The 20743-nt window shown below is 41.0% G+C and overlaps 1 pseudogene; it reads left to right on the forward strand.

Moving 5' to 3' along the window:
- The first annotated feature begins 3500 nt into the window (after positions 1 to 3500).
- On the forward strand, positions 3501 to 4687 carry LOC105549096 (annotated as a pseudogene).
- Positions 4688 to 20743: the final 16056 nt, after the last annotated feature.

Below are 20743 nucleotides of genomic sequence, written 5' to 3' on the forward strand. Positions count from 1 at the left end.
CAATCCCGGAATTTTATCGTGGATCTGTTTACTGTGTAGGAAAAAAGAAGATAGCACCTGTGCTAAAATTTAGAAGGTAGGAACAGTTGATAAGAAAGAAAATTGCATCATAGTTTTGTAGGCTGTTCTATTAAATTTCTCAGGCAAAAAAATTGCTCTGAGACTGGCTATGATTCAGTTCAGCTATTTCCTGATACACTTCTGGGTTTAGTTTATGTAATAACATTCCATTTCCATGGCATGTCTTTTGTTTAAGGACCTCAGAGCACTTTAAAATGCATCAAGTTCTTCATCCTCCCAACATGCCCGTGAAGTGGGTTGTAGGCAACCGATGGCTTCATTTGTCTTTTACAGATGAGACCCTCATGGCCCCAGCTCAAGGCCTTTGCCACTGGCCTGCACAGCCTCTCATTTTTTCTTCTTCTTCTTTTTTTTTTGTTTTGAAATGGAGTCTTGCTCTGTCACCCAGGCTAGACTGTGGAGTGCAGTGGCAGCACAATCTCGGCTCACTGCAAGTTCCACCTCCCAGGTTCACGCCATTAGCCTGCCTCAGCCTCCCAAGTAGTTGGGACTACAGGCGCCCACCACCACACCCAGCTAATTTTTTGTATTTTCAGTAGAGACGGAGTTTCACTGTGTTAGCCAGGATGGTCTTGATGTCCTGACCTTGTGATCTGCCCTCCTTGGCCTCCCAAAGTGCTGGGATTACAGGCGTGAGCCACTGCGCCCAGCAGCTTCTTCATTTCTTAAACCTGTATCTCCTCCATATAAGTCTAAACATTAAATCTTCAGGGATCTCCTTCTTCCCAGAGGGTAACATTGATGAAAGTCAGATACACAGGAGACTAAGTTTCCATTCATTCAGAAATATGTATTGAGCACCTAGTGTATTCCAGACACTGTTCTAGGAACAGGGCATGAAAAACAGGAAAAAAAAAAAGAAAATCCATGTTCTTTTGGAGCTGACATTCTCATGGGGAGATACACAATCTACATAATCAGTCAATTATATGGTATGTCAGAAAGCGATAGGTTCTCTGGAAAAAAAAATTAAAGCAAAGTCAGGGAAAATGAGGAGGAGTGATTGTTAGGAATTGCTGGTCTCACCAAGCAGGTGACATTTGAGCAAAGGTTTAAAGGAATGAGCCAGGGTGCTGCCTGGGTCCCAACCTTCCAGTTAGGGGAGGAGCTTATGTGAGGGCCTGAGGAGGGGGCTTGCCTGGAGAGTCTGAGAAAAGGGAGGCTGTCTGTGTGGCTGGAGTGGAGCGAGGACCCAAAGCCAGAGAGGAGCTGGGGCAGAGGAGCAGGTTTTGGAGGTTGCCATGACAAGACGGCCACTTCCTACCCCAGACCAGGTGACATGCGGACACACAGGAGGGTCTGAGCAGAGACCTGTCGCCTTCTACTTGTATACAGAAGCTTAGAGGAATGTGGGCGCTTTATTTGAGATGTTTGTTTTTTCAGAACAAGAGGATTTTGTTTTGATTTTCCACATAGAAAATTCTGGTAAAATATTAAATACATCTTTTTTTCCTTCAAATTACGCATATATCCTAGCTTCCTGGGGCTGCCTTCACTAAGCACCATAAACTGGGCAACTTACAACCACAGTTAAGCACTGGAGGCTAAGACTCCAAAGTGCAGGTGTTGGCAAGGACATGAACCCTCTGAGTCCTTCCTTGGCTTTTCCTAGTTTCTGGTGGTGTGCGGACAATCAGTGGCCTTGCGTGGCTGGCAGCTATGTCAATCTCTGCCTCTGTCATCTGTGACCTCTCCCTGAGTGTCTCTCTTCTCTTATGAACACACCAGTTATATTTGATTGGGAGCCCAACCTACTCCAGCACAACCTCATCTTAAAGTAACTACAGGCACATCTTATCTTATTACGCTTCACTTTCTTGCCCTTCACAGAAATTGCATTTTTTATAAATTGAAGGTTGGTGGCAACCCCGCAACAAGGAAGTCTATTGGCGCTATTTTTCTAGCAGCATGGACTCACTTTGTGTGTTTGTGTCCCATTTTGTTAATTCTCCCAATATTTCACCCTGTATTATTACTATTTATTTTGTCTGTCCTGGCGGTCTGTGGTCCATGATCTTTGATGTTACTATTGTAATTGTTTCAGGGCATCGTGAACCACACCTAAATAAGACAGTGAACTTAATAAATGTTGCATATGTTCTAAATGTATATGAACTGCACCATGGACTGCTAGTTTCTCCATTTCTCTCCCTCTCCTGGGATTTTCCTATTCCCTGAGACACAACATATCAAAATTTGGCCAATTACTCACCCTACAATGGCCTGTAAGTGTTCAAGTGAAAGGACAAATCACGCTTCTCTCACTTTAAATGAAAAGCTGGAAATGACTAAGCTTAGTGAGGAAGGCAGGTCAAAAGCTGAGACAAGCTGCAAGCTAGGACTCTTGCACCAAACAGCCAAGTTATGAATGCAAAGGAAAAGTTCTTGAAGGAAATTAAAAGTGCTACTCCATTGAACACACAAATGATAAGACAGTGAAACAGCCTTATTGCTGACATGGAGAAGACTTTAGTGGTCTAGACAGAAGATCAAACCAGCCATAATACTCTCTTAAGCCAAAACCTAATCCAATGCAAGGCCCTAACTCTCTTCAATTATGTGAAGACTGAGAGAGGTTAGGAAGCTGCAGAAGAAAAGCTGGAAGCTAGCAGAGCTTGGTTCATGAGGTTTAAAGAAAAAAGCCAGCTCTGTAAAATAAAATGCCAAGTGAAGCAGTAAGTGCTGATGTAGAAGCTGCAGCAAGTCATCCAGAAGATCTAGGGAAGATCATTGGTGAAGGTGGCTACATTAAACAACACATTTTTAATGCAGATGAAAGAGCTTTCTATTGGAAGAAGATGCCATCTAGGACATTCACAGCTAAAGAGGAGCAGTCAGTGTCTGGTTTCAAGTTTCAAAGGGCAGCCTGACTCTTGTTAGGAGTGAATGCAGCTGGGGACTTGAAGTTGAAGCCAACGCTTGTTTCCCATTATGAAAACCCCAGGGCCCTTAAGAATTATGCTAAATCTACTCTTCCGGTACTCCAGTAATGGAACGACAAAGCCTGGATTACAGCACATCTGCTTATCACATGTTTTACTGAATATTTTAAGCCCACTGTTGAGACCTACTTCTCAAAAAAAAAAAATTCTTTTCAAAATTACTGCTCATTAACAATGCACCTGGTCACCTAAGAGCTCTGGTAAAGATGTACAAAGAGATGAATGTTATTTTCCTGTCTGATAACAAAGAATCCATTCAACAGCCCCTAGATCAAGGAGCAATTTTGACTTTCAAGTCTTATTAAGAAATACATTTTGTAAGGCTATAGGTGCCCTAGGAATTGATTCCTCTGATGGGCCTGGGCAAAGTGAATTGAAAATTTTCTGGAAAGGATTCACAATTCTAGATGCCATTAAGAACACTCATGGTGCGGGACAAAGGGAAGAGAAGCCGGAACTGCAGCCACTTTTCCTCCCACCCCAGCTCCTGCAACACAAATGCCCAGCACACCAGGGTTTGTGAGATACAATCCATACAGTCATCTCGCCTACAACAACTACAGGCTTGGAGGGAATCCGGGCACCAACAGCCAGGTCACTGCATCCTCTGGTATTACGATACCAAAATCCCCAAAGCCACCAGATAAGCCGCTGATGCCCTACATGAGGTACAGGCAGAAAGGTCTGGGACCAAGTAAAGGCTTCCAACCCTGGCTTAAAGTTGTAGGAGATTGGCAAGATTATTGGTGGCATGTAGTGAGATCTCACTGGTGAAGAAAAACAAGAATATTTAAATGAATGCAAAGCAGAAAAGATAGAGTACAATGAATCTATGAAGGCCTATCATAAATCCCCCATATACCTTGCTTACATAAATGCAAAAAGTTGTGCAGAAGCTGCTTTAGAGGAAGAAAGTTGACAGAGACAGTCTTGCATGGAGAAAGGAGAACCATACATGAATATTTAGCCTCCTGAAGACCCAGATGATTATGATGACAGCTTTCCAATGAAGCATATAGCCACCGCCCGTTTCCAGAGAAACCACCGCCTCATCAGTGAAATCCTTAGTGAGAGTGTGCCGGATGTCCGGTCAATTGTCACAACATCTAGAATGCAGATCCTCAAATGACAGGTCCAGTCCTTAATCATTCATCAGCGAAAACTAGAAGCTGAACTTCTTCAAATAGAGGAATGACACCAGGAGAAGAAGAGGAAATACCTGGAAAGCACAGATTCATTTAACGATGAACTTAAAAGGTTGTGTGGTCTGAAAGTAGAAGTGGATATGGAGAAAATTGCAGCTGAGATTGCACAGGCGGAGGAACAGGCCCACAAAAGGCAGGAGAAAAGGGAGAAGGAGGTGGCAGAGCAAGCTGAGCATAGACAGAGCAGCATTGTTCCTAAGGAAAAACAAGCAGCCAGCAAAGGCGAGGAGAAGAAAGATGACAAAGAACATTCCAATGGAGATGGACGAGGCATGCCTTGAAGAAACGACAGAGAGCCAACAGAACAGTGAAGAAGGCACGTCTACTCCTGAGGACAAGGAGAGTGGCCAAGAGAGGGTAGACAGTATGGCAGAGGAAGGAACCAGTGATAGTAACATTGGCTTGGAGAGCAACAGCGCAATAGTGGAGGAGCCGCCAAAGGTCCCATACCAGAAATGAGAAAAAAAGAATAAATCTTGCCGTGTTTTATGTGTTGTAAATACTTTTTTAAATGAAAAATGTTTTTTGGTTTAAAAAAAGGAACATTCATGATTAATGGGAGGAGGTCAAAATATTCTCATGAACAGGAGTCTGGAAGAAGTTGATTCCAGTCCTCATGGATGACACTGAGGGGTTCAAGGCTTCAATGGAGAAAATCACTACAGATGTGGTGGAGACAGCAAGAGAACTAGAAGTGGAGCCTAACTCAGGGAGACATGACTGAATTGTTGCAATCTCATGACAAAACTTGAACAGATGATTAATTTATGGATGAGCAAATAAAGTGGTTTCTTGAGATGGAATCTACTCCTGGTGAAGATGCTGTGAACATTACTGAAAAGGCAAAAAAGAATTCAGAATATTATGTACACTTTGTTGATAAAACAGCAGCAAGGTTTGAGAAAATTGACTCCATTTACAAAGAAGTTCTACTGTGGGTTAAATGCTATCAAACAGCATGACATACTACAGAGAAATCTTTCTGGAAAAGAAGAGTCAATTGGTATGGCAAGCTTCATTGTTATCTTATTTTAAGAAACTTAAAAATTTTAAGAAATTGTCACAGCCAACCCAACCTTCAGCAATCACCACCCTAAACAATTTGTGTGACTCAATTTATTGTAATGTTTACTTTATTATGGTGGTCTGGAATTGAAGCCACAATATCTGTGAGGTATGCCTGTAATTCCACCTGCAATGACCCAATTTCCAAATAAAGTAACCTCTGAGGTACTGAGGATTAGAATTTTAACATATCTTTTGCAGGAGGAGAAAACAAGTGGACTCGTAACACTATGTCTCCCAATAATTTCGACTCTGGTCCCTGGGTTGAACACCTGCCTCCTGAGGATCAGGGTAGTCAGCAAACATCCAGGGTGTAGATTAGCTCTGACAGAGATCTCTATTAGCTCTATAGAAATCTCAGCAAGAAATCAGGGATGGTACCCAGCACCTGCTCTCAAAAGCTCATCCCTCCATGATGCGCTGGAGAGGAGACTCTTTCCCAAGACCCAGCTGGGTATGCAATGCTAAAAAAGCCTCTGCTGCATTTCTTTTCCGGGTTGGTACTTTGTCTAAGAGTGTGTGTGTGTGTGTGTGTGTGTATAAAACTGAGAGAGAGAGAGAGAGAATGGAGAGAGAGAGAATCAGTGTGCCTTTGTGTTTGTATATGTGACTGTGTGTGGATGTATGCATGCCTCGGCCTGTGTGCCTCTGTGTGACTCTATGGGTGTGACAGTATGCAACTGTGTGATAACACTGTGTATTTACATCTGTGAGTATATGTTATCTGTGAGTGTGTGATAGAATCTGTGACTGTGGATACAGGTTTGTGCAGGCACGTGTACGTCTGTTAGTATTTATACACGTTTATAGTACAGGCACAGAATCTGTTGAAACGCTCAATGCTGTATTGAGCAAATTGAAAAAAGAACAGGTATGGATTGTCTGTGACTGTCAGCCCCAAAGAGAAGCTTCATCTCTCCAGAATCCATTGGTGTTCACAGTCACTTCTCATTAGGAGAGAGCAACCCCAATGGCCTTTCCCTTACCCGGAAGCTGAAAAGAGAACAGCAGGATTTCTGCAAAAGGCCAGATCTTCTAAACTCACAGCCAGCACAATCATTTGGAACAATCTGGTAGCAGGAAAAATAAGTCATGGATAAGTTAGGTAGATGTCTCCAACTTACCAAGATAATCCAGAAACTCCCTCATTAAATCTGGCTCACGGGAAAATGAAAGAGAAGAATGACTGTCCTACATTCATCAAAGTGCACATGACACAAAAAGATAATGTATGAGGAGATGCTTGAAAAAGGTGAAAGTACTACACAGAAGCAGAATATTGTCTGAAGGCTGAACACCCAATCTTTAGTGAGATGGCCTGTAGAGGGGAAGAAGCAGGGTGGTCTGCTGAGGCTACTCTGGAAAAGAGGATGACATCCTAGGACCTCACCCTATAGCACCAGCCAGAGTGTGAAGGCCAGGTGGCCTGGGTGGCCTGGGCCAGCACCCCTAGCCTTCTCACCAGTTTCATAGAGGCCTCCCCCTATCAGCTCCTAGTCATAGAGTAAGAGCCACAGTGTGCTCTACAGCTTTGCTCTGAACATTTTCAACCCATGGAGCCAATAGGGAGGTCATGGTCATGATGACCGAAGGACAAGGTTGTCAACTACAGAAGAATGGTAACAACATTTTGAAGGACTACATAGCAAGCATTGGTCACAAAACTCATTTGATCCTCATATCAACTTACAAGGTAGAATGATTGTCATTCCCCTTTTACAGATGAGAAAACTGACACACAGAGCAATTGGGTAACTAACTCAGGGTCCACAGCTAGTAAGTAGAAAGGAAAGCACTTCCACAGAGGTTAGTTATATTGTAAGTCTTCCTTAGTTTTCTTGAAGATTGACCAGGTTACCATCCTTCTTTCCTGGCAGCTATTAGATAGATAATGCTAACTAAGTCTTTGCTCTAAAAAGTGTTCAACTTCCCATCATACCTGTGCATCTGAGTAGGGTTAGACACAAGACTAAGTCATCCCACCTCCCCGAACCACCAATATCGAAGCCATGGAATTTAAAGACAAGCAATGCCCTTCAAGGCACCCCGGTAGGGAATTCCATAGGCATTTTTTTTCCCTTATCATCAGTCTAATGATATGCCACACATCATTGAACCTTTCTGGCCTGCCTTTCCGTATCTGAGATTTGGGGAGTTTTGAATAGGCTAAGCTCTAGTATTCTGTTGTACACTAGGAAGGTGTGTCATGAAAAACAATCAAGACTCCCCCAGGAGAGACCTAGGATTTGCACAGATCTTTGTAAACGAGAAAGCATTAGAGAGTTATCAGGTGTTATGATTGTTTCATGATTATAAAGCCTAGGCAGGAAGCACTTACAAATGTCAACAGGAGCAGCATCAAAGCCCTGACTAAGAGTTCTGTTAACTCTTAGTCAAACAGAACTCTGTTTTTGGAGGAGACTAAAGGAACAGCCCAGGTTTTCCAGCTCCTAGGCCCTGACCCAGTGCATCCCAAATATTGCAGACATCACAGAGGACCAGGCAGGGCTCTCCTTAGTATTGTTTCCCATGACCGTTTAAGATCTGATCTTGAGATTGGCTGAGCGGAGCCTGGCCTTCTCTTTCTCCTCCTTCCTGCCTCTCTCACCACCTCCCTCCCCATCAGCCCCATCAGTTCAGGCTGCATTTTTCCAGTCTAGACCCATGAGCCCATGACCACAAAATTGTGGCAATACAGACAGACCTGAGGACTCCAGCATTGCCAGGGAGGGGAAAACAAGGGTCTTGTCTGCATCCTCCCCAAACTGCCATTCCTTTCAATATTAGGAACTCTGCTGAAAAAATAAATAAATGCAAGAGGCAGCCCTGTCCAAAAGAGGGAGATTGATGAGCCTGGCGCCTGCAGAGGCTCTCTTCCTCCTTTCCGGGATTCATCAAGGTTCCCCATGCTGGGCCCTGGAGCGCTCAAAGCTGAGCCCTGGCTTGGAGGCGCTGTAGCCCTTCCCAGACTCCAGTTTCCCCTCTTCCCTCCCGTCCCTGCCTGCTCCTCCCTCCTAGAGCCCTTAGCTCCTCCTAGATGTTGTTTACAAGGAGCTCCCCAGCTCTCTAAATTAAGCCCCATAAGGTCTGCCACTCTTGGAGGCCATGTGTTGAGCCCCATGAGCCGAGTTGTGGCATTTATTAGCGCAAGAGGAAAAGTGCTTGTCTCATCAGAGAGCAGCTGGAGGCAGCGAGCTTTTCAAAGGCATGTAACTGACCTCTAGCGCAGCTGCAGGATGCGTGGGGATTGCAGACTCAGAGGATTCTCATCTTCTCTCTCTCTCTCTCTCTCTCTCTCACTCTCTCTCCCTCTTCCTCTCTTCCACCCCCCTCTTCTCCCTCTCTCCACCCTCCTCCTCCTGCCAGCCTCCACCCTCCACCCACTCCTTTCAGTAGTGTCCTGACCTTGCAGGCCTGAATCCCCCCATCCATCTCCCTACATTGTGTCTCTCCGGTGAACTCATGCTGGGAGATTAATTGCTGCTATCACCCCTAATCCATCACACTTCCCAAAGATTGTTTTGACATCTAGTTAATTTTTGGCTGATGATTTATCAAATTCTTATTACTGTGCTCTGAAGGGGCTCATTTATTGTGTTGATTCATGGTAATGATAAAAGGGAAGCATTTTGAATTTTAACTACATTTCCCTCATGCTTCTTCTACCCAGTGTAGTAAAAAAAGAAAAGGGGAGGGGGAGGGAACTGTAGCCAGGGAACTCTTAAACAATTCAGAATGTGCAAGGAAAGGGAGAGGGGAGAAAATTCTTCCATTATGTGCGGAAAAGCCAAAAGGCCAAAAAAGGTTACACACACACACACACACACACACACACGAAGTATTAAAAATACTGGGTCTGAACTACATTTGGAAAGCTCATACCCCGAAGGCTCTTAAACATTGATTGCCCTGTAATATTACCTAAATGTCTACTACCACTTTATTCAAATGGAACTTAATGGTAAATGACTTCAGTCATGTACCAGTGGAGATGTAAAATGACTGTCTCTGCCAGGCCAGATGGCCATCCCACCTTTTAAAAGTGCAAAGAGACTTTCCTTCACTGCTTCAGCCACTCTCCAGACCTTCCAAATTTCTCACTTGCCACTCAGCTTTTTAAAATAAACCAGATGGTGAGGAGCCCAAGGCCAATGTCCACCCTTTTTGCAAAGACTGAAGGAAGCTAATGTCTCAAGAATTGAGCTCAGAAGAGACTTGGGCACCCCAGGGAAAAGGCACTATCCCATAATCACAGGGGTGGCTGTAGTGGATACGGTTAACCCAGGCAGAAGGGCCAGGGAACAGCCTGCACCACCAGAGCAGACTCTAGACCATGTGCGTCCACAAAGATAAAGAATTCTGATGAAAAGGAGAGAATGTGAGGGAATAAAAGACTATCATAAGTCTTTTCATCAGGAATCTCCAACAGGAAGCTTCCAGCAAAAAGATTCCATATATGAGCTTTCATATTCCATATATGACTATATGAGCTTCCATATATAGACAAGCTTTCTGGAGAGAGAACTAACCCATATTTGGTTGTCCTTAGCTCAAGACTGTATCAGGGAAGTGTCCATCCTATCTCTCCACACTACTCTCGATACCTGCCCCAGGTTTCACACTCCCACCCACTGCCTTTCCACTACCCAGCTTTCCCTCTTTCTTTCCATCTCACAAGGTGAGGACATCACTGGAGAAAGTCAGGATTACCCCAAAGTCTTTCCTGCATCAATAGGTGGTAAAGACCTGTGCAGGGGAGTGCAGGAGTTTCACAGGTGCCATGACTTTGTGTTTAAGATCATGTGGAGGGAAGAAAGTATCAGGTACCTTCCCTGTACCTTTAGGAATAAATTGTGAAGCTTTCTCTCTTTTCCATTTTTTGAAAAATTATATAAAGTATCTATCTCTTAAACATAGCAAAATTCATATATAAAATAATCAAGGCCTAGAAATAGATTTAGTTACATTAGTTATACATCCTATACACACACACACACACACACACACATATATATACACACACTGGGAGAAGCAATAATTGAAATTATTTTAGTATTAACATAATTATCAATTTTGTCAGACTTTAATTTATACTTTGCCAATTTAGATATTGTTTTTTGCCTCTGTTTACTAACGTATTGACTCATAGTTGCTTAAACATTTCTTTTAACATTTAAAAATATCTAGGGTACCTATAGTTCTGGCTTGTTCAAATTTATGTTGCACATTTTTGCATCTTTATTTACCTTTTTTTTTCTTTCTGAGATGGAGTTTTGCTCTTGTTGCCCAGGCTAGAATGCAATGGCGTGATCTTGGCCCACCGCAACATCTGCCTCCCAGGTTCAAGTGATCCTCCTGCCTCAGCTTCCCAAGTAGCTGTGATTACAGGCATGCACCACTATGCATGGCTAATTTTATATTTTTAGTGGAGACGGGGTTTCTCCAAGTTGGTCAGGCTGGTCTCGAACTCCTGACTCAGGCGATCCACCCACCTCAGCCTCCCAAAGTGTTGGGAATACAGGCGTGAGCCACCATGCCCGGACATATCTTTATTTATCTTGATCAGTCTTGCTAAAGATTTGCCCACTTTGCTGACCTCTTCCAGTCAGAGTAAGGGCACCATCATTCAACTAGCTTCCCAGGCTAAAGTCCTGAGCACCATACTGGCTGCATCTCATGCCTTACATCCAATCCATCTACAAATCATTTAGGGTGTATCTGGCATCTGGTGAATCTTTAGCACCTCCCTCTTGATCACCCTGGGCCATCCTTCCCCAGCCTACGTGCCATGTTTCTCTTGTTTCCTCCATCCCCAGCCAAGAGCACTGGCCACCTATCCTCCCTCTCCCCAACCCCAACCTCCCTTTATTATGTCTGAGGTGAAGCAGGTCCCAACTGGGCACACATTATCTCCACTTCTGCTGTTTCTCTAGTGTAGTTCATCAGACCAGTTATCTCCTCTGTGTTCCCCACTGTCATCCCCCAACTCACTCCCCCCACCACAAAACCTTCTCTCATCAACATTAAAGCAAAGTCAAGTTTAATACTGCCTACAAAGAAAAATACCCTTTGTTGTAGTTTCCACCCTCCCTGACTCTACCCCATTCACAACCAAGATTCTCAGAAGAGGCATCTAACTCCTTGTCTCTACTGCCTCACCTCCATCTCACTCCTTAATGCACCTTGGGCATGATTGCACCCCACTACTCCATCTAACTAGCTCTTGCCCAAATCCCAATGCCTCCTTACTACTGTACTTCCCAAGCTTGATTTTCCTGACTCTTGGCAGCATCTGACACGACTGACCCCACTCTTTTTCCTGAAATGCACCAACCCTCAACCTGTCTCCTCTCTCCAGCAGCCAAGGATGGTATCTTTTAGTGTTTTATTGCTCCCACCTCATCTTCTCCCTTGGATTCTATGACTCTGCTCATGACTTTCTCTTATCTCTCTGACTTCTAAGTAGTCTCCTCTTTCTCAGTCCATACTTTCTATGACATCCCTTAAATGTGATTTTTCCCAGTGTTCTGGGCTCAGCCCCCTTCTTTGCAAAATCTCCCTTGGGTGGTCCTGTCCTGGCTCCAATAGTCATCTGTAGGTTGCTATCTTACAGATACAGATGTTGTGATTAAACTTATAAGTTAATATTATCTCTGTGAGTTGAGGAAAATGTTATTAATTCAAGTCATCTTTTATATGTTTTCATAAAAGTATAACATTTTCTTCAAGTAATTCCTGCCTATTTTCTGTTTGATTTTTTCCCAGAAATTAAATGAAATTACTATTCACATATGTTCTTTTCTTTTCTTTTGAGACAGAGTCTCATTCTGTCACTGAGGCTGAAGTGCAGTGGCACAATCTCTGCTCACTGCAAGCTCCTCAACCCAGGTACAAGCGATTGTTGTGCCTCAGCCTCCTGAGTAGATGGGACTACAGGTTGGTGCCACTACTCCCGGCTAATTTTTGTCTTTTTAGTAGAGACAGGGTTTCACCATGTTGGTCAGACTGGTCTCAAACTCCTGACCTCAAGTGATCCTCCCACTGTGGCCTCCCAGAGTGTTGGGATTACAAGTGTGAGCTACCGCACCCAGTCTATTCACACATTTTCTAATAGGTTGTTTTTAATGTAGATGGAAGCTATAAATGTTTATATATTTATTCTGTAACTAGCCACCTTATTAAGCACTCTTCAATGATAATAGATTTGCAAATTCTTCTTATACATTTTCCAGGTTATTAAGAATATAATCCATAAGTCACAGCAACTGTTTTCTTCCCCTTTCCAATATTTAAGCCTCATATTTTCTTGTGCTATTTCTGGGACTCTCAGAATACTATTAAATGATGATGCTGGTAGCCAGTATGTTTAATTTTTCTTAGATTTTAATGGGACTGTCTCTAGTGTTTCATTATTTAAATATAATTATAGCTTTTTATTTAATATGCATATCATTCATGGTGTTAAAGTATCTTTATACTTAAAGTTTAGTAAGAATTGTATTTGTAATTAATCAGGAATGGAAATTATACAAATTATTTTGGAGCATCTATCAAGATAATATTATAATTTTGCTTGGGTATTTGTACTGGTGAATTTTATTTAAAACAGATTAATGTTAAAGCATCTTTGCATCTCTGAAACAATCCTTTCTTGGTCATGTATAATCATTCTTAATATTGTGTTAGGTATAATGGTAATATTTTATTAAGAATTTTTGCACTTATACTCAAAAGTGAGATTGACCTATAGCTTTTATATCTAAAGTATTAATTGTCATGTTTTAGGTACAATATTTTGACAGCTAGTCAGTTGGGAAGATTTACTTCTTTTTCTATGCTCTGGAGTGGATTAAATAGTATAGGAAGCATTGTCTCCTTACATATTCCCCCATAAAATTGTTTTGGAAAATAATTACTTTATTGATTTTTCACATGCACTTATACTTATGGTTTACTTGCTAAATAGTCTATAATCATATACACTATTTGCCTTTTAATTCTGCACAAAAGTGGTTTCTCTTTTTTCTTCTAATGGCCAACTGTTTGGATTGCTTACGTATATACTTTTATTTGCATTTCTTTAAATTTTATTTTTGCATTGTGATCAGTGAGGCCTGTAAAATTTCTAGTCTTTGAATTTATTGAAGATTTCTCTTTTTAGCCAGAGTGAGATTAAGTTTCATAAACATAGCATGGATGTTTCAAAAGAAGATATATTTCTATTTAGAAAGTGCATGCTTCTGTATATATTAAGAGATATGATATATGTTTTATTAGATACAATGTCACTATTTACCCAAACATTGTTGAAATTACATGCTGGATTGTAAATAACACTCCTCCTAGTCCTTGGCACAACTATATGCTTTTTCCTATTTTTTAAAATAGGAAGTTCGTTTTCATAATATTCCGTGAGGCAGAAATTAGACATCCATAATCACAACTCCATTTTATCCAGGAGTCCCAGAGAAATCTTTCTAAAATGCCAATATCATAATAAAACATATTGTCTAAAACTTTTAGAAATTTCATTTCCACTTCCTACTCCCTATGTCTTCCTCTTTTGTCCTTAGGTCAAGGTGCAGACTCCTTTGAATTACCCCAGGTTCTGGATCCTGCTTGCCTCTCTCTTACCTCCTTTCTTGTTTCTCCTCATATTTTTTTATTTTATTTTATTTTATTTTATCTTACTTTTTGAGACAAGATCTGGCTCTATCATCCAAACTGGAGTGCAGTGGCACGATCAAGGCTCCCTGCAACTTCAACCTCCAGGGCTCAAGCCATTCTCCCACCTCAGCCTTCCAAGTAGCTGGAACCACAGGCGTGCACCACCATGCCTGGATAATTTGTGTAGTTTCTTTGTAGAGATTGGGTTTCACCATGTTGTCCAGGCTGGTCTCAACTGGTGAGTTCAAGCAATCCGCCCACCTCGGCCACCCTAAGTGCTGGAACAGTCGTGAGTCACCGCACCCAGCCGCTCCTCCTCATACATAACTTAATTCATTAGTCATAGAATAGATAACTCTTGTAGTTCCACGTTTCTTTCTTCTTGCTTTAGGGTTTTTGTACCTGTTACTCAGACCCCAGAATATATTACCTACCTTCTGTTTTGGCCTAGTTAGACCTTACTTGTCCTCTAGGACTCAGTTTAAATGTGCGTTCCCATTTCCTGACTGTAAGATAAAGCTTCTGGAAGCTCCCTCTGATTTCAGCTCGTCCTTTTTGCTGTCTTTAGCATACATCTCATCGTACTATAATTGCCAACCTTCCTAATTAGACTATGAGCTCCTGTGCCCAGAGATTGGGTGACTTGTTTAGTGCCTAGGGTAGTGCCTTTCATAAAATCAACGTTCCACAGAATCACGTCCAGGATCAGGCTGCTAAATTAGTTCCAGCCCCACCATTTGTGAGTCTGCTGCGCTTTTTACCAGACACTGGGCAGAACTGAGCTTTCAGGTTGAACACCTTGTAAAAATAATGATTACAACTGACATCTTTGAGTACTGACTATATTTCAGGTATTGAACAGAGGTATTATTATTCAGGGACAGCTTCATGGGTGTGTGACCAGTGAAGTTTCACAAGGACACCATGTTCAGCAGGGGTCTCATTTTCAGAGTCTGGTCGCCATCTTGAAATTTGTGTCCTGTAGGTAAAATCTGATGGGACAATGAAGTGTATGTTGGCAGCTGTTTGGAGTCTCATCTCATGTGTGGTCCCACGTCTGTCTGCACCCCACCCACACATGTCTCCAGGATGGGTTCTCACTTCCTGCTCCCCCAACCCTGCCCAGTTAGTGCTACCATTCCTTGCTCCTGGTGGCAGCCTGGGCACAGCAAGGGTTAGGATCAGGCACTTACACACTGCATGGCAAACATATGTTGGGGCCCTGGGCACCTGGGAGGGTCTGCATTGCCCTGAAAATATATCTGTTGTCCTAGGGAGCATGACATCAAGTGGCAAAGAAAAAACACCATGAGAGGTTGAGAGAGAGACAATAGAAGAAAGAAAAAAGCTTTCCTGCCTTTTCATCTTACACAGGAGCCCCACAGATTATGTAGCCAGCCCTGCTGTTATCATTCTTATTTCAAAGACAAGGAAACCACAGCCACACTGCTAGTCTTATATGGTGGCCCTGTGAAAATGAGAAAGACATACCCTCTAGGCAGACCAATTATGAAAGAACACCTCTTTTTATCTGGCTTCACAAACAGAATGCTGGATTTCAGACCATTCTTACCAGTTTAGCCAGATTCCTTTATGTAGGGCACAAAACACACAATCATCTGCATTGACCCTGAAGGAAAGAAAGGGATAAAACATACTCAGGCAACAGAGCTCCTAGATAGTGCATTATATCCAAACCTACGCTTTCTGGCTTCAGAATCTGTGCTCTAAACTACAATACAAGTGTTTCCAAGTTTGCCTGGATATATACGTATGAGATATCTTTTGAAATACAAATTTCCAGTCTCTATCTAATACCATGGAAATCAGACTGTCTCAGGGAAATGTCTGGGAAGCAAGTTATCTTTTTTAACAAGTTCTACAGGTGATGCTTATTATTTTAGAAGCTAGGGAAACATTGTTATATTATATAGATTTTACAAGATCTAAGTATTTAATTTGCAAAGGACACAACCAGAAAGTACCTAGCAGATTCAGACAGGCAGAAATGTAAAAAATAAAAATCTCAGCCAGTGGCAAAGTATTATGGTCCAAGGAAGAATATGTCTTGGTTTTCTTGTTGCTCTTAAAATGTGTGCTGTTGGCTGGGTGCAGTGTCTCATGCCTATAATACCAGCACTTTAAGAGGCCAAGGCGTGTGGATCACGAAGTCAGGAGTTCAAGACCAGCCTGGCCAACATAGTGAAACCCCGTTTCTACTACAAATACAAAAAAATTAGCTGGGCATAGTGGCAGGCACCTGTAATTCCAGCTACTTGGGAGGCTGAGGCAGCAGAATCACTTGAACTCAGGAGGCGGAGGTTGCAGTGAGCCGAGATCACGCCATTGCACCCCAGCCCATGCGACAATGCGAGACTTTGTCTCAAAAAATAAAATAAAATAAAATAAAATAAAATAAGGGCTATATTTTTTTTGACAAAATCCCATGTCTTTAGCACAATAATTTTCTTCTAAATTGAGAGATAATTAGAAAAGGATGACAAAACTTCCCCTTCTGTTCCATAATGAAGTATTTATGTGAAATTGGTCTTATCACCATAAAATCCTACAAAACTGAACAAAATACGTGAAACAACCCTTTTCAGACAAGATAGTACAGGTAGTGAAGGACTGTGAACCCTGAGAGAAGGGAAGTACTTGAGATGAGCCATGCAATCATCCAGGTATCCTGTCCTGAGGCTTTTATGAAGACCTAGTCCAGGGAGAGAAAACCTAAATAGAACAATCAGAGCGAAGAACTAAGGAGATCAAGATTGGAGTTCAGAGAGGTTGTAGAAGCTTAGATTTATTAGGAAGAATACCAACAAACTGCATAAAGAGCTCCAAAATCCACATGAGGAAACCAGGGAGTCTTTGGCTGACATTAAATTACACATGTGTAGTGTGAGTATCTGTAAGGCTAGGCAAAGACAACTCTCTGGAAAATGTAACCTGAACAACTAAAGTTCACAAAGGGTGGGGAAGTGTTTGAGTTATAATAAACCTGAATAAAAGAGTTTTCGTTGAACACCCAGCATATTCAGTAAAGATGCCAGAAGGCCATGACTTAGAGATAGAGTTAAGTTACTCTTAGTATAAAGGCAATTTTAGACCTGCCCTTAAAAAATATCTTATAACAAAGCCTTAAAAGCATCAGAATAATTCACAAGTAAGTTAAGTGCCTGTTAGAACCAAACTCAACACTCTTTAAAAGAAGAAAACAAAATTCAGGCATTCAACAATGCAAGAATTAAAATGTGCAACACTCATTCAAACTTACTAGACATACAAAGAAGAAAAAAACACTTTTTAAATCAATTACAAAATATTACAAATCAACAGAATACTGTTTACTATGTTCAAGCATTTAAATGAAAATATGAATGTAATGAGGAATAAAATGGCAACTGTAAAAATTATTAAAGTGGAAATGCTATGTCAAAAATGCTAAATCTGAAATCAAAAATTCACTGGAATTAATACTAGATTAGGCACAGCAGAATAAAATAAAAGTAAGTTTGAAGGCATAGCAATAATGATGATCAAAACTGAAACATTCAGAGAAAAAAATGCTGGGAAAAACTTTATTAAAATCTTAGTTGTTCTTGAAACAATATCCAGTAGTCAACATATAAGTAACGGAGTTCCAGAGAAGATAGTGGAAGGAAGCAAAATAAACTTCTTAAAGAAATACTGGCTACATTTTAAAAATATTCCATGAAAAATAGAAATTAATGGATCAAAGGTAATCTAGAGACTCCCTAGGAGAATAAACACAAATAAAATAATTCATTATTTTAAAATGTTTTGAAGCCACAAAATACTTGCAAACTGAATCCAACAGCACATCAAAATGCAAATTCACCATGATCAAGTAGGCTTTATCCTTCAGAGGCAAGGTTGATTCAACATATGCAAATTAATAAATGTGATTCATCACATAAACACAACTAAAGACCAAAAACACACAGTTATCTCAATAGATGCAGAAAATACTTTCAATAAAATTAACATCCCCTCATGTTAAAAACTTTCAAAAAACTAGGAACTGAAGGAATATACCTCAAAATAATAAGAGCAATCTATGACAGATCCACAGACAACATCATACTGAATGGGCAAAAGCTGGTAGCATTTCCTTTGAAAATCATCACAAGACAAGGATACCCTCTGTCATCACTCACATTCAACATTGTATTGGAAGTCCTGGCCAGGGCAATCAGGAAAGAGAAAGAAATAAAGGGCATCTAAATAAGAAGAAAGAAAGTCAGACTATCCCTGTTTGCAGATGACATGATTCTGTATCTAGAAAACTCCATAGTCTTGGCCCAAAATCTCCTTCAGCTGATAAACAACTTCAGCAAGGTTTACTGACACAAAATCAACATATAAAAATTATTAGCATTCCTATATACCAACAACAGCCAAGCCAAAAGACAAATCAGGAACACAATCCGTTCACAATTGCCACAAACATAATAAAATACGTAGGAATACAGCTAACAAAGGAGGTCAAAGATCTCTACAATGAGAATTACAAAACACTGCTTAAAGAATACTACCCAAAGCAATGTACAGATTCAGTGCTATTCCTATCAAATTACCAAAGAGATTCTTCACAGAACTGAAAAACACTAGTTTAAAATTCATATTGGAACCACAAAAGAGCCCAAATAGCCAAGGCAAAAAGAATAAAGCTAGAAGCAACACATTACCTGACTTCAAACTATACTACAGGGCTACAATAACCCAAACAGCATGGTACTGCTACAAAACAGACACATAGACCAACAGAACAGAATAGAAAGCCCAGAAATAAGGCTGCATATCTACAACCATCTGATTGTCAACAAAGCTGATGAAGACAGGCACTGGGGGAAGGACTAACTATCCAATAAACAGTGCTGGGATAATAGGTTAGCAGTACGTAGAAGATTGAAACTGGACCTCTTCCTTATACCATATACAAAAATCAACCCAAGATGGATTAAATATTTAAATGTAAAGCACAAAACGACAAAAACCCCAGATGACAACTTAGGCAATACCAGCCTAGACATAGGAACTGCAAAGATTTCATGATGAAGATGCCAAAGGCAAACACAACGAAAGCAAAAATTGACAAATGGGATCTAAATAAACTTAAGAGCTTCTGCACAGCAAAGGAACCTATCAACAGAGTAAACAGATAACCTACAGAATGGGAGAAAATATTTGCAAAATGTGCATCTGACAAAGGTCTAATGTGCAGAATCTATAAGGAACTTAAACAAATGTCAAATGTACAAGAAAAAAACGAACAACCCCATTGAAAAGTGGTCAAATGTTACCAGTGGAGGGCCTTGACTATGTCATCCAGGTTCTTGGCATTTTAAACAAATAATTGGACAAAATACACAAAGAAACAAAAGAATTAAGCAAAAAAAGCATAGATTCATTGAAACAAAAGTATACTCCACAGAACGGGAGCAGGCTTGAGCAAGTGGCTCAGGAGCCCAGATTACAGAATTTTCTGGGATTCAAATACTCTCTAGAGGTTTCCCATTGGTTACTTGGTTACACCCTATGTAAATAAAGGAGTGGCCTGTGACCAGTCTGATTGGCTCTAGGAGGGGACCAATCATTGGCTGAAGCAGAGTTACAAAGTTACATATGAAGACTTGGCCCACAACCAGTCTGATTGGTTGTGGGACAGGACCAATCAGAGGTACTTTCCATCTTTCATCTGTGACCCAGTGCAAAGGGAGTAACCTTTTGATACTTTTGTTACTTGGGTGTGGAGAGGTGGGGGTTTTCCTTTTGATTCAGTTCTAGGAAGTCAATGAGAATCAGCTTTAGGTTCCCCGCATCCAGACCCTATTCTTCTGCCTCAAAAGAACATGAACAGATGCTTTTCAAAAGAACAGATATATGTAGCCAAAATCATATTTAAAAAAAAAAAGCTCAACGTCACTGAAAACTATATAAATGCAAATCAAAATCACAAAAGTAAAAAAATAACAGATGCTGGCGAGGCTGTGGAGAAAAGGGAATGCTTATATACTATTGGTGAGAGTGTAAATTAGTTCAACAATTGTGAAAAGCAGTGTGGTGATTCCTTAAGGAGCTAAAAATGGAAATATCATTCAACCCAGCAATCCCATTACTGGGTATATGTCCAAAGAAACATAAACTATTCTATCATAAGGACACATGCACGTGTATGTTCATTGCAGCACTATTCACATAGCAAAGACATAAAATCAACCTAAATGCCCATCAATGGCAGACTGGATAAAGAAAATGTGGTACATATACATTATGGAATATTATGTAGCCATAAAAAGAATGGAGATTATGTCCTTTGCAGGAACACGGATGGAGCTCAAGGCCATTAACCTTAGCAAACTACTGCATAAATAGAAAACCAAATACCACATGTTCTTACTTATAAGTGGTGGCTAAATGATGAGAACACATGAACACAAAGAGAGAAACAACAGACACTAGCTCCTACTTGAGGGTGAATGGCAGGAGGAGGGAGAGGACATGAAAAAAAAATAACTATTGGGCACTAGCCTTAGTACCTGGTGATGAAATAATCTATACAATGAACTCCTGTAACACGAGTTTACCTATATATCAAAGCTGTATATGTATCCCTGAGCATAAAAGTTTAAAAAATGAAAAACTTTTTTTTTTCTTTTTTTTTTTTGTTTTGAGACGGAGTCTTGCTCTGTCGCCCAGGCTGGAGTGCAGTGGTGGAATCTCGGCTCACTGTAAGCTCCGCCTCCTGGGTTCATG

This window comes from Mandrillus leucophaeus, unplaced genomic scaffold, assembly GCF_000951045.1.
Source record: "Mandrillus leucophaeus isolate KB7577 unplaced genomic scaffold, Mleu.le_1.0 Scaffold111, whole genome shotgun sequence".
In the NCBI taxonomy this organism is placed as follows: domain Eukaryota; kingdom Metazoa; phylum Chordata; class Mammalia; order Primates; family Cercopithecidae; genus Mandrillus; species Mandrillus leucophaeus.